Source organism: Puntigrus tetrazona, chromosome 14 (genome assembly GCF_018831695.1).
Source record: "Puntigrus tetrazona isolate hp1 chromosome 14, ASM1883169v1, whole genome shotgun sequence".
Classification (NCBI taxonomy): Eukaryota; Metazoa; Chordata; class Actinopteri; order Cypriniformes; family Cyprinidae; genus Puntigrus; species Puntigrus tetrazona.
Window position 1 is genome coordinate 10667177 of NC_056712.1, and position 6023 is coordinate 10673199.

Below are 6023 nucleotides of genomic sequence, written 5' to 3' on the forward strand. Positions count from 1 at the left end.
TCTGAAATGTTTTTACTGTACATATGTATCTATGTATGTACATGTGTGTGTGTGTGTGTGTGTGTGTATATATGATTTGCCTTTTTGAATACAACATATAAATTACATGCAAAATTACAACAAATATATAATAATAATAGTAATAGCAATAATAATAATAAACTATTTAGCAGTTCATTTGAAATTCTGAATGTTTAGTCAAATAAAATGTCTTGGTTTTTAGACAGGCAACATTTGAGGCATACCTACTGAATTTGAATTGGGACCTTACCCAAGAAGTCCAAGACAATCTTGAAAGGAACTTTGCTGTAAGGAGAAAAAAAATGAAAAGGCATAGTAAGTTATATTTCATTTTCACTCTACAACACAACACAATGATTTGCATGATTCAAAATATAGAAAACATCTGTGACAAATCAATACAGAAAATTCCTACATCAGACCCAGTTTTTATGGACTTTTAACTTGACCATTAATAGTAGCATTGTTACTGTCCTGTGGTGTGGCCAGTTTTTTCTAGTCTGTTCACTGGTGTAGCAAACATCTTTAACAAATATATGATGATACTGGAATATTCATAAAAAAATAGCATCGTTACCAAAATGGTTGCCACTAGCCCTGTTTACTCCTACTCCTACAAAAATTGACAATTATGAAATTGAAATTAAATACTACAAATAGGATCATTTGACAATTGCAATTCAGGATGTTGTATCTCTGCATTGTTAGGAAAAAAACAATGGTGCTGAAACATCACCAGCTCCATAAAATCTAGTGATTGTGAGCTGTCAATTTTTGATGAACCCATACATTAGAATTTAATGGGCAGGTCTCTCCTGTTTGTATAATTTGCATTTTGCTCCAGTGCGTGAAAATGAACCAGTGAATGCCCACACTGTCATCCTGGTGTTCATTCATGGAGAAACTGGAAAGGAAACTGGTATTAAAGAGAGAGAGAGAGAGAGAGAGAGAGAGAGAAAAGAGAAGCACCATTCACCTATGCTAATGATATGTCAGGGACCTGAGGCTGGGGTTATGGGCTCTGCTAGTGTAGTTGAGTGAAAGAGAATGAAAATTGTGGGATCAGGAGCACTAAAACAGCAGACCCCAGACACTGTCAATCTTAATCACTTATTCATTAGACGTCCACCCTCTTCCTCGACCATCCCTTCATCCCATGGGATCCGGTGGAGGCAGGTTGGGGGCTGGGACATCCCAGCGCGACAGCAGGAGGAATCCTGAAGGAGTGTCCGTGTTGGGAATGTCGCAGGAAGGTGGAGTGTCCTATACAGAAATGGGGGATGAGAGGAGACAAAACGGAGGTGTTTTTTGGGGGGGGAAGGGCGAAAATGGAAGAAAGGTGTTATAGAGCTCAAACAGATGGAAATTATTGAACCATGGATGTATGGATGGATGGAAGGACAGATTGGAAAAGAGATGTGAAATGAGCAGTTAGAAATGAATTTGAAAATAATATGGCAGGAGTGTTAAAAAAAAAAAAAAAGTTCTGTCATTGTTTATTCACCGTGACGTCATTTCTCATCCATATGGCTTTATTTTTGTCTGAGGAACACTTTTGAATGTAGCTATGAAACAGCTTTACACAGTGTAACTTTTAAAATATGATTAACAATATCTTTCACTTATGCGTTCAGATTATAAAAATGACTTTAAACGTGAATGATAAAATGGCAGTGGTTGTTGTTTGTGATGTAAAGAAACATTTTGCACCAGTTTAAATATATAGAAAGTTGTGTGAGACATGAGAGCTGCAGCAGATGGGAATTATATATATATAATTCTTATAGTCTGTGACTCATCATATAGCCAGACCTTCAGACCTAAACATTCTCTCTCCCTTCCCGCTCAGTCAGGAACCTTTGGCGTCACTTTTTGATGCACAGGGTGCACAGGTCCTCCTTTGCTTTAAATAAATCTCCCTTGGCATCACAATTCTGACGCAAGATACTGTGAATTCTATTGTCATGATTAGATTATATACTGGGTAATGATATTTCCATTATTGCATATATGTTGGGGTGTTATTTTTCATTGTAAACAGGCACAACAGTTTTATTTATATATCATTATTTCCGAGCATGCAACCCAACATTTATATATATATATATATATATATATATATACATATAGTACATATGCTATAAGCATACTAATACAATTAATGTGATGAATATTTGTCAGATCATATTACCTATGTGCATCTATTTAATTGTATTTAAATAATCATATTTTCAAAATGCATTTATTCAAGTGACTTAAAATCTGTTTAAATCTGCTTATTGTGAAAAAAAAATCACATTGTAAATTGTAAAAATATTAAATTGTAAATTAAACAAATTGGATTTATTAATTTAAAAAAATATATAAACCTGATTGTGTATGCTTAAAACAGTTTTATTACAGAAATCACACTTGTCTCGCTTATGCATGACTGACGAATATGCATCACATTAAGTTTATTTTAAAACTGTAATCCAAATGGATGCAAATTTTATATCCAGTTCAAATAAATAAATCTTAAATTAACACGTTAACTATTCCTTTAAAGAAAATTAAGATATGGTGAGTGGGAGGGATGCATGGGTGGGTGGGTTCAGTGATGGATGTATGATGGATGGAGGGTGTGATGGGGAGAATGAATGATGGATGGACAGCGGTAGAAAATAGATCGTGACAAAGGCTGGAGATGTGGGAAGAGGAGGGAGAGACTGGCCTCGGGGATACTTAGCAAGCGGAGACAGTAAGAGCCAGGGGACGGCGTGGACAGGATCTGATTGGTCATTTGTGGGTTTTCAGTCCAGATATGAGAATGAAAGAGACGCAGCCGGTTTCCCAGAGGCCTCCCCTGAACCCTGGTCCACTGCTCCCAACGGACTCTTTTCTCACCATACAATACATACTGGCTTGAGGCCAGCAGGACTGTCCAAACAGAAACACGCACTGGACAAAAAGAGCCTGCGAGATAGCGGGGTGAATGTAAAGATGTCGGGGGGCATTCAGAGAACGGGTTGGTGTTGCTTGGGGAAGGGGGGAGGAGTCGGAGTGTAGATGCAAGGCATTCTGGGTAAACTCCATGGGGACGACCAGGTGAGGGAGGCAGTTAAAAGAAGCTGAGTCAGCGGGACAGAAGAAATGGGGAGGTACAATCATATGGATAGAATGATGAATGTAGTTACAGTATGATGGCACTACGGCAATTATTTACTCACCATCATTTCTATATGACAGGCTTTCTTTGCTGTGAGGCAAAGCAGACATCATTGCAGTCTTCAGTGTCACATGATCCTTCAAAAATCATTGTAATGCTGATTGGCTGCTCAGGAAACATCATTATTAATGTTAAAAAACAGTTAACAGCTGTTTATTATTTTGGTGAAAAAAAAAAAAATTCTTAAATGTTAAAAACATTCAAAATAACAATTTCTATTTCTATGTTTGTAACATTATACATGTCTTTACTTTTCATTGTTGACCAGTTTAATGCATCCCTGCTGAATAATTCTTTGATACGTTCTATATTCTGTGCTATATTCTACACGCACGTAGTAATGCGCAGAAAATCCACTCTGCTGTGGATTTAAAAACTCATTCTCTGTACATTCACATGTTCAAAAGATTGCTAGTTTTCATCCTCTCAGCTAAAGCCACAGCTAAATTGATTCTCGAAGGAAAAAAAAAAAAAAAAATCACTACATTTCTACTGTTGGGGAGTATTTAGTTACATGTAAAGGGATTACAAAATGTAATTATAAAATAAATGTAACTGTAATCGGTTACTGTTACTAAGAAAACAACGTGTAATTAAATTACAGCTGCTTATGAAAATGTTATCTGAATATTTTATCACACTGATTGCAGTGATTGCTTTAAAATATGAGACACTGTTGTTTCAGCCACAGAATAGGACACGCGTCTAATTTTGTGTTGGCTGCGTTTTCAAATTAAAATATTACAATCAAGTGATGAAGGATTTCGAAAGCCTAACTGCAATCAGTTTTAAATACTACTATAAAGGTTAACCTTGCCTGGTTTAAATATTTTAAAATGATTAACGGCATTAAAAATAAAGAAAGGCATTCAAAAAGTAATTAAACTGAATAGGTTACATTATCTTTTAATAAAGTCAAGGGTAACTTGAATTCTGTAACCTCTTACTTTTCTGAAGAAACTGTCCCAAAACTGTACACTTCAATATCAAAAAATGATGATCCATAAAGAAATTGCTTGAAAGCAGTCAATTATGGTATAGTTCATTTATTTATTGTTATTATTCATTATATTCTGTCACATCTAGTCCCTCCTGCAAGGTTTCACAGAGCAAGGTTAAATGCGATGCGCATTTACTCACCAATATGATCGGTTTCTTTATTCTTAGGGCAGAGGAATTGCAGGATTTAAGAGAGAGGAGGATATGGATGATGCCGAGATGCTGAAGGTGAACGGTTGCTGGGGTGCGCTGGCATTTTGGCTGGTTCATGGAGGGAAGGTTTCGGTTCAACTGTACAGTGTCAGCCCAGTGAACAGGAACCAGTCATCCCTTGACATTTGAAAAGCCTGACAAGACCCTAATATCTGCAGCACTGCTAAGAATGTGTGTGTGTGTGAGCTATATAGTTTAATGCAAGATCTCCTCCACACAATTAATGTCAAGAAGACGTGTACATTATCTGAAGAAAACCCGAGTGGCGCTTATCTATGCAGAACTCACTGCCATCATGGTTTTATCGTCCATTTGCTTTGAAAAGTAGCAGCACACTGAACAATCCACACGATTTCCTTTAAAAAGCTTCTAACCCTTAAAGTATCAACAACGGTGCCTTGGCAAGGACCATTAAGTATGACAAATCCGCTCGGCCTGCCATTACGTCTTAGAGGTATTTACGGCCATTTATTTCATTAAACACTTTTAACGAGCTTTGGATGAGAAATTTAGCATTTGATGGGTTTAAACACCTCCTTGATTCTGCTGCAAATTACTGCCAGGACATCAGATGACAGAAATGTCATACTTAAATGTCAGAGTGTTTAGCCGTAATAGAGCGAACCGACCAAACAAAGGGCCTGAGCGTTTATCTCTCCGCCACTGCTGCAATCTCTACGCTTTCATTAGGCAAACAATGGCATCTGATCACTCACTGTTCTGCTTTGTTCCGTGTGATTTCCTTCCGTGTAAGAAAGGTTTGAGATGGCACAAATGCCTCTGTGCACGTGTGTGGATCGGCCCCCGAGTGCTGACGATGCAAAAACAAAAAGGAAGAAACGGCAAAAACACGGATTAAATTACTGTGCATCTTTGGTGTTTTGTCAGTGCGGATGCCCGCTGCAATACTTCACGAACCCACTGCTGCCAGCCTTTATTTGCGCATGCTATCTGTGTTTGTCTGCTGCAGAGTGATCAATAGAAAATATCTGGTCTCATAAAAATATGTACCTCTGTGCACATTTTCAAAGCGAAACGTCCACAGAGTGGCGCTGAAACACAGGTACGTGAACCCCGGCACGTTTTTTATTGCGTTGATATAGGTATGTAATGCGGCGGCAATCTTTTACAATTTCATAGATTTTTTTATAAACATCATGAGAAGCTATTGGCTGGGTTGATATAATTCCTAAATATGAAATTTCTTTAATTTTTATTAATTGTTTGACCATTTTATTAGCTCTTTTTGTTGTGCTACTACTGACACAATACAGCAAATAAAATCTGCAAAAACAACAACTCTAAAACAAAGCAATTTCATAATTTATTCTGCATAATTTATCAATGCACTCTGGGAATCAAGTACCGGCTACAGTTCTTTTTTACTCACTAGAACGCTTGTTTAAGTGAACTACACTGACTAAGCATTTTTTAGTACAAAATACAATTTTTATTTCACTTCACTTAAGTTTTTTAAGGCCTATGCTTTTTTTTTAAGTAAGCCCAACTAATTGTAAATCTCCCAGCATATTGTTTTTATAACCGATATTCTTCAAGTAATTGTTCAAAAATTACGCTTTAT

At 36.9% G+C, this 6023-nt stretch overlaps 1 long non-coding RNA gene across 1 annotated transcript in view; it reads left to right on the plus strand.

Annotated features, from left to right (window-relative positions):
- The window catches only part of LOC122357661, a 6525-nt gene extending 777 nt beyond the window's left edge, over window positions 1-5748 (plus strand). The window contains exons 2-3 of the long non-coding RNA XR_006252512.1: window positions 224-336; window positions 4397-5748. This is a non-coding gene — a long non-coding RNA (uncharacterized LOC122357661). The remainder of the gene's footprint in view (window positions 1-223; window positions 337-4396) is intronic.
- Window positions 5749-6023: the final 275 nt, after the last annotated feature.